Source organism: Anopheles funestus (assembly GCF_943734845.2).
Source record: "Anopheles funestus chromosome X unlocalized genomic scaffold, idAnoFuneDA-416_04 X_unloc_50, whole genome shotgun sequence".
NCBI lineage: Eukaryota > Metazoa > Arthropoda > Insecta > Diptera > Culicidae > Anopheles > Anopheles funestus.
The window spans coordinates 52,501-72,500 of record NW_026045177.1 but is presented as its reverse complement, the minus strand read 5'-3'; positions in this window follow the sequence as shown (position 1 = coordinate 72,500).

Sequence of the window (20,000 nt, the reverse complement as noted above, 5' to 3'; positions counted from 1 at the left end):
CAGTGATGCTCGCCCATCAAAGTGTACAACGATCGAGTTTGCTTAAGTGTCTGGGTACCTACACACCAGACACAATGCAATGGCCACGGATCCACACAAGGCACATCACATGCAGAAAGCTTCACCAGATTATGACACATACCACACTCTTGTAACTCGTCGTCGAAGGGGCGTTCAAAGTGCCTTACGGCTAGGGGAGATCTAGCACGGCACGGAGACACAGTGATGGTTGCCCATCAAAGTGTACAACGATCGAGTTTGCTTTCCGCGCAAGCGTTCTAAGTGTCTGGGTACCTACACACCAGACACAATGCAATGGCCACGGATCCACACAAGGCACATCACATGCAGAAAGCTTCACCAGATTCTGACACATACCACACACATGCAACTCGTCGTCGAAGGGGCGTTCAAGTGCCTTACGGCTAGGGGAGATCTAGCTCGGCACGGAGACACAGTGATGGTCACCCATCAAAGTGTACAACGAACGAGTTGGCTTTCAACAAATTCTGACACATAGCAAGCGAGCGACCGAGCTACACCGAAGGCAGCCCATGGTTGGTCACTCGCGGACGATCATCAGTAATGATCCTTCCGCAGGTTCACCTACGGAAACCTTGTTACGACTTTTACTTCCTCTAAATCATCAAGTTCGGTCAACTTCAGCCATGCCAGCTGCAGCTCACGAAGGAACCGCGGAAGGTAAGCCTCCAGAAACCTCACTAAATAATCCATCGGTAGTAGCGACGGGCGGTGTGTACAAAGGGCAGGGACGTAATCAGCACTAGCTAATGACTAGTGCTTACTAGAAATTCCAGGTTCATGGGGACCGTTGCAGTCCCCAATCCCGACTAGATGGGCATTTTAGTGATTTCCCGTTCCTCTCGGAATGGGGGCGCCTATTGGCGAGAACACGCTGCGACCCACATTGTAGCACGCGTGCAGCCCAGAACATCTAAGGGCATCACGGACCTGTTATCGCTCATTCTCAGCTTGCTAAACACAAGTTGTCCCGCTAAGCAGGGCAAACGTAGCCGACGACCGCCCGTGAAGGCGCCGCCCGGCTGTAACGTCAGGTGCGCCCGGAGGCGCACTGCTGACAGCGTTCTAGTTAGCATGTTTGAGTCACGTTCGTTATCGGAATTAACCAGACAAATCATTCCACGAACTAAGAACGGCCATGCACCACTACCCTTAAATTTGAGAAAGAGCTATCAATCTGTCTTACCTCGATAAGTTTGGACCTGGTAAATTTTCCCGTGTTGAGTCAAATTAAGCCGCAAGCTCCACTTCTTGTGGTGCCCTTCCGTCAATTCCTTTAAGTTTCAACTTTGCAACCATACTTCCCCCGGAACCCGATTTTGGTTTCCCGGAAGCGACTGAGAGCACCGAATAGGGGTAGCGTCTCCCAATTGCTAATTGGCATCGTTTACGGTTAGAACTAGGGCGGTATCTAATCGCCTTCGATCCTCTAACTTTCGTTCTTGATTAAAGAAAGCATCCATGGCAAACGCTTTCGCTTCAGTTGGTCCTACGACGGTCTACGAATTTCACCTCTCGCGCCGTAATACCAATGCCCCCAACTACTTCTGTTAATCATTACCTCTAGGTTTCTGACAAACCAACGAAATCGTATAAACCGAGGTCATATTCCATTATTCCATGCAAGATTATTCTCGGCCAACGCCAACCCCACGGGGGGGCCGGACGCTTTGTCTTAGCCTGCTTTGAGCACTCTAATTTGTTCAAGGTAAATGTGAGTATCTTGAGCACCATGAGGAGCCCGTGCCGGAGTTAACCGGTAGCACGGTACTCGTTCACAGAGTAACGCCCAAGTACACCATTGTGAGTCGCAGCCGTGAGCGCGCGCACGAACGGCCCCGGCGTGTAACCGGGCGCCCGTGGCGGTCACGTGTCTGGACGGGCAATCAACTTCGAACATTTTAACCGCAACAACTTTAATATACGCTAGTGGAGCTGGAATTACCGCGGCTGCTGGCACCAGACTTGCCCTCCACTTGATCCTTGTTGAAGGATTTATACTCAACTCATTCCAATTATGGACCATCGTTAGAGAGGTCCATATTGTTATTTCTCGTCACTACCTCCCCGTACTGGGATTGGGTAATTTACGCGCCTGCTGCCTTCCTTGGATGTGGTAGCCATTTCTCAGGCTCCCTCTCCGGAATCGAACCCTGATTCCCCGTTACCCGTCGCAACCATGGTAGTCCTCTACACTACCATCAATAGTTGATAGGGCAGACATTTGAAAGATCTGTCGTCAGTCGACAAGCGACCATACGATCTGCGTCCTTATCCAGACTTCAACTCAAGCCGCCCGGAGGCGATTGGTTTAACTAATAAGTGCACCAGTTCAGCTACCCGCGAGGGCAACAGTCCCGGCATGTTGCATGTATTAGCTCTGGATTTTCCACAGTTATCCAAGTAACTAGTGGTAGGATGATCTTGTGAATTATAGCTGTTATACTGAGCCTTATGCGGTTTCACATTCATTTATGTTTGTACTTAGACATGCATGGCTTAACCTTTGAGACAAGCGTATATTACTGGTAGGATCAACCAGAATTCGTTCCACTACAGACACACACTCGCTTAGTGGGAAATAAATTTCCACACAACTCTCTCTCTCTAGAACCATATGGAATGGCTCTTTGGTGTTGGGTAAGGCACCAATTTGTTGGGGTGTAACGGTCACCACCAACTTTAAGTTTGTTAGGGCACAACGGAAACCACTAACTAAACTTTAGGAAACTAAATTTCCTCACACATTATCTCTCACCATATTAGCACTAGGTGCTATCCACGATTGTACAACGTTTCAACTCTTGAATCGACCGTAGGGCCGCGGAATTGCTTCCGGGCCCCTATTCTCGCTATTAATTGTTCATCTCTTTCAATACATCGAGTTCGTTCCATTGGGTAGTTCGCATGGCGAACGTTTTGATGCAGCCCCCTGGGGGACCACGGCACTTTACACCGGGTATGGTGTATGCGCAACCTACAGATAACAATAAACCCCTTATGCGTGTGTAAACCGATGTTGGGCTGCTCAACATCTTTCATGGTTACATCACTTGCACCAGAACCCACGGTGCCGATTTGGTAATATGTTGTACATTTACTCTCAAGATGTACGCTTCGGCCCCTTATTCAGGGGCTCAAGCTATTACCAGCAAGAACAATCCTCATCCAGACTTGAACTCGAAACACCTGGAGGCGAACGGTTTAACTAATAAGTGCACCAGTCTTGAATCCATGCGTCGGTGGAAACAATGCCGGCGTGTTGCATGTATTAGCTCTGAACTTAGCGAGTGATTGCCTTGCAGCTGTCATACTGAGCGTAGAGCGTGATTATCGCTCACTTGAACCATGTTGAATGGCTCTTTGGTGTAGGGTAAGGCACCAATTTGTTGGGGCGTAACGGTCACCACCAACTTAAGACTTGCTTATAGGTATTTCAACGTTTTCAACTCTTAAATCGACCGTGTTTCATTATCATCTCTTCTTCTTATTAAATGCATAGAGTTCGTTCCATTGGGTAGTTCGCGTGGCGAACGGTTTGATGCAGCCCCCCGGGGGGGACCACGGCACTTTACACCGGGCATGGTGTATGCGCAACCTACAGATCACCAATATATTTGTGATCGATAATGCACACTTCTTACACGACTGACCAGTCGACAGCGCTGCCTTCCTATTATGCGTGTGTAAACCGATGTTGGGCTGCTCAACATCTTTCACGGTTACATCACTTGCACCCGAACCCATGGTGCCGATTTGGTAATATGTTGTACATGGTCTCAAGATGTACGCTTCGACCCCTTATTCAGGGGCTCAAGCTATTACCAGCAAGATCAATCCTCATCCAGACTTGAACTCGAAACACCCGGAGGCGAACGGTTTAACTAATAAGTGCACCAGTCTTGAATCCATGCGTCGGTGGAAACAATGCCGGCATGTTGCATGTATTAGCTCTGAACATAGCGAGTGATTGCCTTGTAGCTGTCGAACTGAGCGTAGAATGTGATTATCGCTCACTTGAAAGGGTCAAGCCCTTTCGAGTCGTCCGGTTTTTACGCCAGACGACTCGGTTCACCATCTTTCGGGAAGGGACCGTCTCGGTCGCAAGCTGCTCCGGTCCCTAAACAACCTGCGACAAATGATAGGAAATGCCGACATCAACACGTGTTCAGTTTGGTTTATCGCTCATAGGTCTTTTTGACCATCGATCCCTGATTATAACTCTCAATTAAACAGTCAGGAGAGTAAGGCATGCCCATCGATATCTCATCGACAGGCGATACCGCAAGAACGGCCAACGACACATCAGGTGATCGATTATTGCTACGACTTTTGCTTAATCGTTTCCACTCCTTAGAGAAAGAAACCCCCGGGGACCGTCTCGGTCGCAAGCTGCTCCGGTCCCTAAACAACCTGCGACAAATGATAGGAAATGCCGACATCAATACGTGTTCAGTTTGGTTTATCGCTCATTGGTCTGTTCGACCATCGATCCCTGATTAAACTCTCAGTAATCCAGTCGGGAGAGTAAGGCATGCCCATCGATATCTCATCGACAGGCGATACCGCTTGAACGGCCAACGACACATCAGAGGATCGTATCTTGCTACAACTTTTGCTTAATCGTTTCTTCTCCTTGGAGAAAGAAACCCCCGGGGACCGTCTCGGCCGCAAGCTGCTCCGGTCCCTAAACAACCTGCGGCATCAAATGATAGGAAAAGCCGACATCAATACGTGTTCAGTTTGGTTTATCGCTCATTGGTCTTGTTTGACCATCGATCCCTGATTAATACTCTCAATTAGAAGGTCGGTAGAGTAAGGCATGCCCATCGATATCTCATCGACAGGCGATACCGCATGAACGGCCAACGACACATCAGAGGATCGTATCTTGCTACAACTCTTGCTTAATAGTTTCCACTCCTTGGAGAAAGAAACCCCCGGGGACCGTCTCGGCCGCAAGTTGCTCCGGTCCCTAAACAACCTGCGGCATCAAATGATAGGAAAAGCCGACATCAATACGTGTTCAGTTTGGTTTATCGCTCATAGGTCTGTTTGACCATCGATCCTAGAATTCAACTTTCGAGTAAGGCATGCCCGTCGATATCTCATCGATAGGCGATACCGGTAGAACGGCCAACGACACACATCTAGGATCGCATTTACTCTTCCTTGGATGGATAACCAATACCCTAGGACCGTTTCATCGCGAGCTGCTCCGGTCCTCAAACAACTCGCGAACCACCGATAGGATGATATTAGGAATGGCCGACTTTCATCCTTTAACTCTCAGTTCTGCTTACCAAAACATAGGTACTTGGACCTTAAAGACCACTATATGTTCCCCGATCGGGGGCAATCGGAACGTCTATCCATCATCAACATCGTTTCACTCATTCCGAACCACCAAATTGGACAGACAGTACCATATTCACCAACCGATTGCTTCAACTTCGCAAACTGTATGGTAAGTTCTACTAATTTCACATCTTACCATCGACTAATAGTGCATAAATCCACTTGGAAATCACTTTTCCTTGGTCCTCGGACCTTCTACGACAACGTCCAACAAATATCCGAAGTCGTTTCCCAACTTAGACCAAGCATTTCGTATCTTTACTTCTAATCGATTTTTTCTCTCATAATTGACGATCAAAATCTAAAAACCACATTTTGAGCCAGAAGCAGTCGTCCGATCGTCCTGGGGGTAGTCTCAATCGATTTAGAAGGGCCCAATTCATAAAGATACGTACTCAGTCAAATTCATGCTTCTGGCTCACCTACCCCCTATATAGAAAACGAAAGCGTACAGGCGTGGAAAACGTGCCATTTTTCTCCATCACGGACTTTTTTTTTCTCGTTGCACCGACTCTAGTAAAAAAGTGAAATTTTTTACTAGTTACCAACTTTTGCAAATTATCATCGGATATCACTTTTCATGGTCTATAGTAAGTTCTTATCACGTTTTAGTAGTTTTTGAAAAAAAAATTTTTTTGAACTTTTCAAAATTTTTCAAAACAAAGTTTTTGTAGGCGGTTTTGTGTATGGAGGGTTACTAGTCTCGGGGTCACTGTTTGACCAAAAAACCACTATATATCATTCGAAAGGTAATTTCAAGGGCTACAAAAAATTGTTCTACGGCACCCCCCTCCGACGTCTAGTATTCGAGTTATTGGCCAAAAACCATCACTTGAGCGATTTTTCGTTCAGGGTACCCGACTCTAGTAAAAAAGTGAAATTTTTCTCGATTGACCAAGTGTTGCAAATGACCATCGGATTTCACTTTTTATGGTCTATAGTGAGTTCTGATCACGATTTGGTACTTTTTGAAAAAATTTTTTTGACGCACTTTTCAAAATTTTGCAAAACCAAAACTTTTTAGGCGGTTTTGTGTATGGAGGGTTACTAGTCTCGGGGTCACTGTTTGACCAAAAAACCACTATATATCATTCGAAAGGTAATTTCAAGGGCTACAAAAAATTGTTCTACGGCACCCCCCTCCGACGTCTAGTATTCGAGTTATTGGCCAAAAACCGCAACTATAGCGGTTTTTCGTACAGGGTACCCGACTCTAGTAAAATGATGCGATTTTTACTAGTCTAGGAACTTTTTGGTCAAAAAATCAAGTATATGTCATTCGATAGATAATTTCAAGGGCTACCAAAAATTGTTCCACGACACCCCCCTGCGACGTCTAGTATTCGAGTTATTAGCCAAAAACCGCAACTTAAGCGGTTTTTCGTCCAGGGTACCCGACTCTAGTAAAATGATGCGATTTTTACTAGTCTAGGGAACTTTTTGGCCAAAAATCAAGTATATGTCATTCGATAGATAATTTCAAGGGCTACCAAAAATTGTTCCACGACACCCCCCTGCGACGTCTAGTATTCGAGTTATTAGCCAAAAACCGCAATTATAGCGGTTTTTCGTCCAGGGTACCCGACTCTAGTAAAATGATGCGATTTTTACTAGTCTAGGGAACTTTTTGGCCAAAAATCAAGTATATGTCATTCGATAGATAATTTCAAGGGCTACCAAAAATTGTTCCACGACACCCCCCTGCGACGTCTAGTATTCGAGTTATTAGCCAAAAACCGCAATTATAGCGGTTTTTCGTCCAGGGTACCCGACTCTAGTAAAATGATGCGATTTTTACTAGTCTAGGGAACTTTTTGGCCAAAAATCAAGTATATGTCATTCGATAGATAATTTCAAGGGCTACCAAAAATTGTTCCATGACACCCCCCTGCGACGTCTAGTATTCGAGTTATGGGCCAAAAACCATTCATACTTGAGCATTTTGCTCATTTTGCCTGTACGGGTACCGGGGACTAGTAAAATCAGGCCAATTTTACTAGAGTAGGGGTCCTTTTTGGTCAAAAAAACAACTTTTGCTCGTTCGATAGGGAATCGATAGGGCAACAAAAAATCGTTCTACGACCCCCCCTTCCGATGTCTAGTATTCGAGTTATGGGCCAAAAACAGTTTATAGCTAATTTTTCACTCGATTTTTCACCAAGTATCGCACATTACTCCGGTTCTATGCATTGGATCGTCAATCTTTAAGATTTTATGGGTAGTTCCAACTGTTTGCTACATTTCATCCATACATCACCAACCGATTCAATGTCTGTGCTAGAAGTTATTAGAGGAATAAAAAAATTTACCCTTGGCTTTGGACCGTACAATTTTACCCATTTTTGGCCCATATTTGCCCCATAGCTCCGCCGGTATCCAAGATATGGCCACACTTTCTTCTGGCCATGGGTAGATGGCACTTGTGGCTAGATTTCTTCCATGCACCACTAATCGCTACCATGTCTGTGGCCGGAGCTATTCACGAAAGCGCCTCGCGCACTTGGTCGGATTTTTGGTCCAACTTCACCATTTTTGGCCCATATTTGCACCATAGCTCCGCCGGTATCCAAGATATGGCCACACTTTCTTCTGGCCATGGGTAGATGGCACTTGTGGCTAGATTTCTTCCATGCACCACTAATCGCTACCATGTCTGTGGCCGGAGCTATTCGACGAACAACCATCGCATTTACCTAGGTACTTTTTCGGATTTTTGGTCCAACTTGCACCATTTTTGGCCCATATTTGCCCCATAGCTCCGCCGGTATCCAAGATATGGCCACACTTTCTTCTGGCCATGGGTAGATGGCACTTGTGGCTAGATTTCTTCCATGCACCACTAATCGCTACCATGTCTGTGGCCGGAGCTATTCACGAAAGCGCCTCGCGCACTTGGTCGGATTTTTGGTCCAACTTGCACCATTTTTGGCCCATATTTGCCCCATAGCTCCGCCGGTATCCAAGATATGGCCACACTTTCTTCTGGCCATGGGTAGATGGCACTTGTGGCTAGATTTCTTCCATGCACCACTAATCGCTACCATGTCTGTGGCCGGAGCTATTCGACGAACAACCATCGCATTTACCTAGGTACTTTTTCGGATTTTTGGTCCAACTTGCACCATTTTTGGCCCATATTTGCCCCATAGCTCCGCCGGTATCCAAGATATGGCCACACTTTCTTCTGGCCATGGGTAGATGGCACTTGTGGCTAGATTTCTTCCATGCACCACTAATCGCTACCATGTCTGTGGCCGGAGCTATTCGACGAACAACCATCGCATTTACCTAGGTACTTTTTCGGATTTTTGGTCCAACTTGCACCATTTTTGGCCCATATTTGCCCCATAGCTCCGCCGGTATCCAAGATATGGCCACACTTTCTTCTGGCCATGGGTAGATGGCACTTGTGGCTAGATTTCTTCCATGCACCACTAATCGCTACCATGTCTGTGGCCGGAGCTATTCACGAAAGCGTCTCGCGCACTTGGTCGGATTTTTGGTCCAACTTGCACCATTTTTGGCCCATATTTGCCCCATAGCTCCGCCGGTATCCAAGATATGGCCACACTTTCTTCTGGCCATGGGTAGATGGCACTTGTGGCTAGATTTCTTCCATGCACCACTAATCGCTACCATGTCTGTGGCCGGAGCTATTCGACGAACAACCATCGCATTTACCTAGGTACTTTTTCGGATTTTTGGTCCAACTTGCACCATTTTTGGCCCATATTTGCCCCATAGCTCCGCCGGTATCCAAGATATGGCCACACTTTCTTCTGGCCATGGGTAGATGGCACTTGTGGCTAGATTTCTTCCATGCACCACTAATCGCTACCATGTCTGTGGCCGGAGCTATTCGACGAACAACCATCGCATTCACCTTCTCGTTGCACTTCTTCGGGAATTTGGTGCAACCAAGTTTTCACTATAACTTGGTCATTTTCCGTCCATCGGACATGCGGTTTTGGGTGTCGATACTTGACACCGCACGCTACAATATGTTCCTCCACGACCATGTGGTCCGATGCTTCCAACAGGAGCTATTCGAGGAGTACCGATTTTTCACCATTAAAAATGCTCAATTTTGCACCAACTTTTGCCTATAACTCAGGCTGTATCGATCGGATCTTCAATCTTGAAAAAGTTTTGGATAGGTGGCACCAAATGCTACATTTCGTTCTTCCACGTCAACTTTGTCCGATGTCTAGCAAAAAAGTTATTCGCGAACCAAGTCCAGAACCCATGCAATGGCTGCCCTCATTGCATACATCACGGCGGTTAACTCTCGTTACTCTATACCGTGGACTTGGTACTTTTTCAGGCATTCGTTGCTACTTCTCGGTTCATGATATTCGTTTACGGTCTTCACTAGGGCATTTGGTGCTCCTTATCGGTTCATGATATTCGTTTACGGTCTTCACTAGGGCATTTGGTGCTCCTTATCGGTTCATGATATTCGTTTACGGTCTTCACTAGGGCATTTGGTGCTCCTTATCGGTTCATGATATTCGTTTACGGTCTTCACTAGGGCATTTGGTACTGGGCTTCCCACTTTCTACTGATCGATCCATACTCACTTGCGTGCACCTAGCCTAGGAAGGTTTCCTTGGGCTTCCCATCTTTCTACTGATCGATCCATACTCACTTGCGTGCACCTAGCCTAGGAAGGTTTCCTTGGGCTTCCCATCTTTCTACTGATCGATCCATACTCACTTGCGTGCACCTAGCCTAGGAAGGTTTCCTTGGGCTTCCCATCTTTCTACTGATCGATCCATACTCACTTGCGTGCACCTAGCCTAGGAAGGTTTCCTATGGCTTCCCATCTTTCTACTGATCGATCCATACTCACTTGCGTGCACCTAGCCTAGGAAGGTTTCCTATGGCTTCCCATCTTTCTACTGATCGATCCATACTCACTTGCGTGCACCTAGCCTAGGAAGGTTTCCTATGGCTTCCCATCTTTCTACTGATCGATCCATACTCACTTGCGTGCACCTAGCCTAGGAAGGTTTCCCTTTGGTACCGACTTCCATCTACGCACTCGATATAACCTAGGTACTTGGTACCGATGATGGTTAACACTCAAGCATTTCTTGCATCCTGCGTGCAAGGTACCAATTTTCACTTCTCAGGTGCGTTTATGAGCCCGCATTAATCCAATATCGCTCTGATGGCCTTTCTTATTATTTCATCCGATAGCCCTTGCCAAAAGCTACCAAAAGTTCCTCCACGGCCATGTGCTCCGACGCTTAGTTTAGGAAATATTCGAAAAAATTCAAAATAGGAAGCATTTTCTTATTGGAAAATCACCTTAAATCGATGGCCATTTTTTGGGCAAAAACTTTAACGTCTTCCCGACTTTGCGGGAATTGCGAATTTTAGGCACCCAGAGAAAATCTTTTACTTTAAGGGGGCGGCCGCGAAGTTGCCCAAAGTCTCGGACACAAAAATTCTCAAGTTCCCCACTCTAGTAAATCGCCCTATGAGTATCTCCTGGCCCGCGAGCTCTGCGAGCGGGCCAGCTTCGGCGATTTTTGCCTTTTCGCCTAGGCGGTTCTTCTACGAAATTGGTCCACAGCTTTTGCTCAGAAAGCTAGCATTTGTTGCAACAGTTAGGTACTTGGTACCACATTTTGGTATCCATTTGGGCATTTGTGGCAACTACTCGGTACTTTGGCCCACATTTCGCTCTACTCGGGCTTCTATGGTGGTACTTGTCGGTACTTCTGGCCAACTTAGGCCAATTGGGTGCAACTTGTGGGTACTCTGTGGGTACTTTAGGGCGTATTGTGTCTTTCGGGTGAACCTTCGCTATACTTCATGGGTACTGATGGCCAACTTAGGAACATTCAGTGCAACCTTTGGGCCTAAGGAAATTTGTCCAACTCTTTGGACTTAGAAAATTTTCTGGACTTAGAAAATTTTCTGGACTTGTAAAAATTTTCAAATGTTCAATTTGGCCCACATTTCGCTCTACTCGGGCCTCTATGGTGCTACTTGGCGGTACTTTTGGCCAACTTAGGCCAATTGGGTGCTCTTTGTGGGTACTCTATCGGTACTTTTGGCCAACTTAGGCCAATGGGGTGCTATATGTGGGTGCTCTATCGGTACTTTTGGCCATGTTAGGCCCATTCGGTGCTATTTGTGGGTACTCTATCGGTACTTTTGGCCATGTTAGGCCCATTCGGTGCTATTTGTGGGTACTCTATCAGTACTTTTGGCCAACTTAGGCCAACTCAGTGCTACTTGTGGGTACTCTATCGGTACTTTTGGCCAACTTAGGCCAACGCGGTGCTATTTGTGGGTACTCTATCGGTACTTTTGGCCAACTTAGGCCCATTCGGTGCTATTTGTGGGTACTCTATCGGTACTTTTGGCCAACATAGGCCCATTGGGTGCTATTTGTGGGTACTCTATCGGTACTTTTGGCCATGTTAGGCCCATTCGGTGCTATTTGTGGGTACTCTATCAGTACTTTTGGCCAACTTAGGCCAACTCAGTGCTACTTGTGGGTACTCTATCGGTACTTTTGGCCAACTTAGGCCAACGCGGTGCTATTTGTGGGTACTCTATCGGTACTTTTGGCCAACTTAGGCCCATTCGGTGCTATTTGTGGGTACTCTATCGGTACTTTTGGCCAACATAGGCCAATTGGGTGCTACTTGTGGGTGCTCTATTGGTACTTTTGGCCAACTTAGGCCAACTGGGTGCTATTTGTGGGTACTCTATCGGTACTTTTGGCCAACATAGGCCAATTGGGTGCTACTTTTGGGTGCTCTATCGGTACTTTTGGCCAACTTAGGCCAACTGGGTGCTATTTGTGGGTACTCTATCGGTACTTTTGGCCAACTTAGGCCAACTCAGTGCTTCTTGTGGGTACTCTATCGGTACTTTTGGCCAACTTAGGCCCATTCGGTGCTATTTGTGGGTACTCTATCGGTACTTTTGGCCAACTTAGGCCAACTCAGTGCTACTTGTGGGTACTCTATCGGTACTTTTGGCCAACTTAGGCCAATTGGGTGCTCTTTGTGGGTGCTCTATCGGTACTTTGGGACATATTATGTCCTTCGGGTGAACCTTCTCGATACCTCATGGGTACTTGTGGCCAACTTAGGAAAATTCAGTGCAACCTATGGGCCTTTGGAAATTGTTCCAACACTTTGGACTTAGAAAATTTTCTGGACTTAGAAAATTTTTTGGACTTAGAAAAATTTTCAACTTCTGTATCTTCTTCATCATGTTCCATTTTGTGGGACTTAGAAAATTTTCTGGACTTAGAAAATTTTTTGGACTTAGGAAATTTTTCAACACTTGTAAAATTTTTGTTCCTTCTTTGAAGAAGAATACTTTCCACTATTAGCTTCTTTCTCTTTTTCTTCTTAGTTGTCTTCTTATTTTCGGTCCGAGAGCGCCGACACTTGTAAAATTATCTAAGTCCGAAGACTTTTGGAATGAACCAAAAGTCAACGAACACAATACATCAACCCTATCAACATCAAGTGGCAACCCGAAGGAAGCGCAGCGGCCAGCCCATGTACAACGCGAAGTTGTAGCATGCAACCAACCAACCGCTAACCTCCAACGGCACTCAATGTATTCGTTACACATGGGCGCACCTGCACCACACTGTCGTGACCATCCAACGAGCCGTCGGTTCGGTCGTGTGTTACAAGCACCCCATCACATAGGCATAGAGTCACCACACAGTGTTCTTCAACACTCTCGTCACATGGTGCAAGTCACGGTACGCACCACCAATGTGCACTGGTTGGCCAATTCCAGCACACACGGGGCGCGCACGCGCAAGCACTAACCACCAAGCATGGGTCGCCTGAGAGGATCGATGCGAACGCATCTCTACAACTTGAAGCTCCCAGCCTGTAGTCCCGTCGTTTGCGGGCGGTCGTAGGTGTCGAAACTAGTGATATCCACAGTCGGCAAGCTCGTCCACCGGTGTTCCCAACATGTATGGTACTAACACGTGCAGCGCGAACCCGCCCTTTGCGGCCTAGTAGTAAGCGGGGATGAGACGCCAGTGTGCCAATGGACAGCACGGACGGTTCTCGGAGGGTTGTTAGGCCCGCTAGCTTACGACCACCTAATGGGTATAAGAAGCGCTATCAGCTCGGATTGGATACGACCTTAGAGGCGTTCAGGCATAATCCAGCGGACGTAGCGTCATACCATAGTCCGTTCGAACTAGTATTGAGCCAGTGGTCCGTACCTGTGGTTCCTCTCGTACTGCACAGGAATTCCGTTAAGATAGCGACAAACAATGCACACCAGTAGGGTAAAACTAACCTGTCTCACGACGGTCTAAACCCAGCTCACGTTCCCTTGAAAGGGTGAACAATCCTACGCTTGGTAAATTTTGCTTTACAATGATAGGAAGAGCCGACATCGAAGGATCAAAAAGCCACGTCGCTATGAACGCTTGGCGGCCACAAGCCAGTTATCCCTGTGGTGCGTAGCTGTCAAGCCAGCAGTTTAGACGTGCTTTGTGTCGCTCCGTATTTTTTGCAAAAATATTGTGCAAAAGTGCTTATAAATAGCGGAACAATAGTCGAAAAGGGCGAATTGAGTGTCATTCTTAGCGAATATTGAAAAAGGAAATCGTTTTACTTCAATTTACTGCGCTAAAACTCAGTTTAAAGTGTCCCCATACACTTTGTATGGGGAACTTCAGTGGCGAATAAATATCGAAATACCGTGTTAGAACATTGGAAAAGTGGTAAAACACATGCTAGGGAGCATAAACTATCGTTTTCCAGCGACGTAAAGTGCTTTTAAAAAGAGATAAACAGTAAAAACTCGACGTGAAAGTGCGTGCAACAGCGTGGTACGGTGGCGTCAGGTGTGTCGTCGCGTGTGTTTGTGTCATCAACAACACCACGAAGCGTTTTCGAGCAGTGAGGACAACAACCCAACGTAAAAGCTCCCTTTTTATGACGACAGCGCCACCCGTGGCGGGTTCCGCAACTTCCAGCGAAGACAGCAACCACCTTCTCTTCGACGTCTGCAGCGCCACCAGTGACCGGTAGCGGTAGCGCTTAGCCGGGACACCAGCGTTACGAAGCGTTACGGTGCTATAAAACTCGATGCGAATTGCATACCTTTCCGGCGCTTAGCGGTCAGAGAGTGAGAACGCGCAGCCGGAGACCGGGAACGCTTAGCAGGAGACCGGGAACGGTTCTTTGGCTCCGAATCCTTCCCCGGGAACGCCAAAACGAGAGACTTCAACGCGTCAGCAGGCGACGAACCCGTTTTTTGGTGTTTTCTTGAATCTCTTGCGGAATTTATTAAAAATTCTTATTCTTGCGGTTTTCTCTTGCGAAATTGTTTTTAATAAAGAAAAAAGTGGGAGTTTTTTATTCTTGCGATCCGCGGACGGGAAATCTGCCAAAGGGGCTCTAGCGACGGACGGTCGTTACCTTGGCAGATGTTGAAGGGAATATTCCCTTGTTCCGTCTGAACGATTCGTGCAGGCGGTTTTTTGTGAAAGGAGCGGAGAATGGAGGGGCGGGTGCTTCGTTCCGGGGTGCGGTCGTCGTCCACGCCTCGGAAGCGGTCCGATACCCCTTCCCCTTTACCGGAGACACCACGGCCGGCCGGACCAACGGTGGCGGTTCCGTCCGAGGCTGATAATTCCGAGGAGGAGGACGATGCGGAATTTTCCGACGCCTCTCTTCTCGAGCAGACGGTGGTGCCGCCAGTGGTAGCGGCAGGGGAGATGTCTTCAACCGTGGCTCCCCACGACGATGGCGAAGCGTCGGTGCTGGCTTTCCAGCACAAGATGCTGGAGAACTTCGCCAAACAGATCGAGTCGCTGACGGAAGAGCTGCGACTTAGCCGGGAACGTGAAGTGGCCCTGAAGTGTACGCTGGAAGCGCTTCAAGAGGGCATGCGTTCCTTGACGGCGCTTCATTCCTCGGCACAGCCTGTTGGTCAGGGCAGTGCCAGGACAAAACGCAGCCGGCAGCAGCGCAACCGTGCGAAGAAAGCTTCGCAACTGCAGCAGCAGCAGCAGCAGCAGCAGCAGCAGCAGCGGCAGCAGCAGCAGCAGCGGCAGCAGCAACAACAACAGCGGCAGCAGCAGCAGCAGCAGCAGCAGCAGCAGCGCAGCCAGCCACAGCCGCAGCGACGGACGGTCGCAGTGTCGGCTAATGGCCAGCAGCAGCAGCAGCAGCAGCAACCGCAACGTCAGCAGCAGCGGCAACAGCAGCAGATGTCCTGGGCTACGGTCGTGAGCGGTCGGAAGAGCCGATCGCAACGTTCGACTCAGCAGCAGCAGCAACCGCAGCAGGTGGGCCAGCCGTACCGGCCACCTCAGATGCGCCAGCAGCAGCAGCAGAGTCAGCAGCAACAACATCAGCAGCATCGTGCCCAGTCTAAGGGGCGTCCTCCGCGTCCTGACCGCATTGCGGTGGTCCCAGGTTCGGACAAAACCTGGACAGAGATGTACGTGAAGCTGCGTACATCTCAGGAGCTGCAGGACGTCAGGGCAGACATCGGCATGGGGCGCCGGACCGTGCAAGGTCATCTGCTTGTACCGTTGCGGAAGAACGTCGATAGCGCGGAGCTGGCTCGCCGGATCCAGCTAGCGCTAGGTGAGGATGGCGAGGCACGAGTGGTGACGGAGATGGGTGAGCTTCTCATCACCAACGTCGACTCTCTGGCCAAAGAGAGTGACGTGAAGCTTGCCATTGAGGAGAAGCTGGGGTCAGCGGCTGGCATCACTCACGTCGAGCTTTGGGAGCTCCGTGATGGCACAAAGCGAGCGCGTGTTCGACTCCCACTGGCCAAGGCACGGAGTCTCATTGGTCAGAAGTTGACACTCTGCCAATGTGTCAGCGGCATCCGCGAAGTGCCGAAGAAGCCGCTCGACCGTCAGCGCTGCTTCCGTTGCCTGCTGATGGGGCACCTGGCGCGGGACTGCCGTTCTTCAACTGACCGGACGGGTCAGTGTTTGCAGTGTGGCGAGGTAGGCCACCGCGTTAGTCAGTGCACGTCGGCAGCTAAGTGCATTGTCTGCCAGGGGCCCCATCGAGTGGGCCACTCATCGTGCCGACAAGGTCAACAGTGTCGGGTGTAGTGAGGGTGATGCAGGTCAACCTGGGTGGTGGACGCACTGCTCAGGATCTGGCCCTGCAAACAGCCCGCACTAAGCGGGTCGACGTGCTGCTGCTGTCAGAGGTGTACCGACCTCCAGAGGGCAGCGGAAACTGGACGGTGGATTCGTCGGGGAGAGCAGCTGTGGTGGCGACCGGCCACCTTCCGATCCAGCGGGTCTGGCGCTGTGCCATGCCCGGGTTGGCTGCTGCGCAGATTGGAGGGGTGGTCTTCATCAGCTGTTACGCCCCTCCACGTCTCAACGCCGGCGAGTTCGAGCAACTTCTGGAGGCGGTGGAGTTGGAGGCCCAACCCCACCCTCGCATCGTCCTGGCAGGCGATTTCAACGCCTGGAATGAGGAGTGGGGTAGCCAACGTACCACCCGGCGCGGTGAAGAGCTGCTCGATACAATTCGGCAGCTTGGGCTTGTGGTCCTGAACCAAGGATCGGTCCCGACGTTCGTGGGCAACGGAGTCGCCACTTCCAGTGTCGTGGATGTGTCTTTCGCGAGCGCATCCATTGCTCGTCCAGACACTTGGGAGGTGGCAGCGAACACCACTTCGTGCCACTATACGGCGTCGGACCACCGGTACATTTTCTTCACCGTGGGGCCTCCAACTCTCGACCAGCAGCGACGACAACAGCAGCAGCACCAGCAGCAGCAGCACCAGCAGCAGCAGCACCTGCAGCAGCAGCATCGTCACCTGAACGGGAGGCAGCAGCGACAACAGCAGCAGCATCGTCAGCGGGGACAGGGGTCCTCTTCGTCATCCACCACGTTTCGGCACGCTGGCCGGAGATGGAAGACGACGCAGTTTTCGGTGGAGGCATTCGCAGCCGCACTCCAGACGGCCGGTTTTCCGGAACGAGCCGTCAGCCAGGAGGGGATGGTCGACGCCATGCTAGATGCATGCGACGACACGATGGAGCGCGTCACCATGTCGCATCGTGACCCCCATCGAGACCTCTTCTGGTGGACTCCGGAGATCTTGCGTCTTCGGGAGGAGTGTGCGGCCGTGCACGAGCGGATGCTTCATACCACCGACCTGCAGGAGCGCAGCATCGTGGCTGCACATCATCGGTCGGCGAGGAGAGCCGTCGAGAAGGCTGTCCGGGCCAGCAAGCGAGCGCAGCTCGATGAGCTGATTCAACAGGCGGAAACCAACGAGTTTGGGGCCGGTTATCGGGTGGTCATGTCTCGTCTTCGTGGCTGCTTTGTGCCACCTGAGACTGACCGTGTCGTGTTGGAGCGGATAGCCAACGATCTGTTCCCGACACATCCGCCTGTTGACTGGCCGGACGCTGAATCATCGAGCGTCGACACCGAGGAGCGGAGTTCTTCGTTGACCCCTGTCACCGTGGGCGAGCTGTTGTCCATCGTGGGATCGATGGCGAACCGGAAAGCGCCTGGACTGGACGGTATCCCCAACGCGGCGGTTAAGACGGCCATTAGGAAGTACCCGGAGGTTTTCGTCCGTTTGTACCAGGACTGCCTGGACCGGGGTGCGTTTCCAGCGCCCTGGAAGAGGCAACGACTGGTACTGCTGCCAAAGCCTGGCAAGCCTCCCGGGGAAAGCTCCTCCTACCGGCCGCTGTGCATGCTCGACGCACTCGGCAAGGTGTTGGAGCGCCTAATTCTTAACCGCCTCAACGAGTTCCTGGAGGAACCGGATGCGGAACGGCTGTCGGACGGGCAGTACGGTTTCCGGCGAGGCAGATCCACCATCAGTGCGATCCAGCGCGTTGTCGAAGCGGGCAGGACGGCCATGTCCTTTCGCCGCACCAACGCCCGAGACAAGCGCTGCCTGATGGTGGTGGCACTTGATATCCGCAACGCCTTTAACTCTGCGCCCTGGCAAGCCATCGCCAACGCGCTGAGGGACAAGGGGGTACCGTCATCGCTGCAGCAGATACTGAGGAGCTATTTCGAGGACCGGCGGCTGGTTATCGACACCAGCGAGGGCCCTGTCGAGCGGAACATCAGTGCGGGCGTTCCACAGGGTTCCATTTTGGGACCCACGCTTTGGAACGTGCTGTACGACGGGGTCCTGGGTGTCCAGTTGCCTGAGGGGGCCGAGGTTATTGGCTACGCTGATGACCTTGTCGTCTTGGTCCCCGCAACGACACCCCAAGCCGCTTCCTCGACTGCTGAACGAGCCATCGCGGTAATCATGGACTGGCTGGACCGGAACCGTCTCTCGTTGGCGCCAGAGAAGACGGAAATGACGCTCATCTCCACCCTGAAGCGTCATCCGGTCGTGAGCATCAACATCGGAGGTGTGGTCGTGCAATCCCAGCGCTCCATCCGTTATCTTGGAGTTTGGTTGCACGACCACCTGTCATGGTTGCCGCACGTTCAGCAGGCTGCAGCGAAGGCCATGAAGGTCGCGGAAGCCGTCACGCGCCTCATGCCGAACCACAGTGGACCGAAGTCGTCGCGTGCCCGACTGCTGGCGGCCGTAGCGGACTCCATCCTGCGCTACGGGGCCCCAGTATGGTCGGAGGGGCTGCAGCTGCGCCAATGCCGTAGATTGGTGCAGCGCGTGCAGAGGACAACGGCCATTCGTGTTTGTCGGGCTTTCCGGACGGTGAGGGGTGAGACGGCCGTGCTGCTGGCCGGTCTCATTCCAATATGCCTGCAGATAGAGGAGGACAGCAGGGTCCATCAACGGCTGAACGATCCAGCCAACGAGATCCCCAGGTCTGGCGTTCGTGAGCTGGAGCGTGACCAGACGTATGAGCAGTGGCAGCAGCGGTGGGACGCGGATGCTGCCAGCGAAGACGCCAGTCGGTACACTCGGTGGACGCATCGAGTGCTACCCGACGTGAGGGCATGGCAGTCACGGAAGCATGGAGACGTGACGTTCCAGTTGGCGCAGGTATTGTCTGGCCACGGATTTTTCCGTGACTACCTGTGCCGGATGGGCTTCACGTCGTCCCCGGACTGCCCCAGATGTCCTGGCGTTGCCGAGACGGCGGAACACGTCGTATTTTCCTGTCCGCGTTTTGCCGCTGAACGGGAGGTGCTGTTCGAGGCGGGGAGATCGAACCAGATCACCCCCGAGGGCTTCGAGGCAGCCTTGCTTGAGAGCCCGGAGAGGTGGAGCGGCATTTGCGAGTTCGTCGCACGGATAACCGACGAGCTGCAAGATGGCTGGAATGCGGAAAGGGAGGAGTTAGCCGCGCAGGACCAGCTGTCTGCTGCACGCCTCCCCGACAACTCGGTGGCTGTCGCTCGCAACCAGCGCCGGAATGTTGCGAGGAATGCGGCTCGAGCAAGAGCAAGGGAGTTGCAGCGAGGTGGGCGGCCCCCATCACCACCTCCGTCGCCTACTACAGCTGCGCGTCGTGCGGCCATTCGCGAACGAGTCGCGAGGTTCAGGGAGAGGCGAAGGTCCGTGGCCTCCCTGGCATGGCTGCATGGCGAGGAAGGAGGATCCTCCAGTGAGGATGAAAACGGGTATCCATCCACCGTTGAGTCACCGGC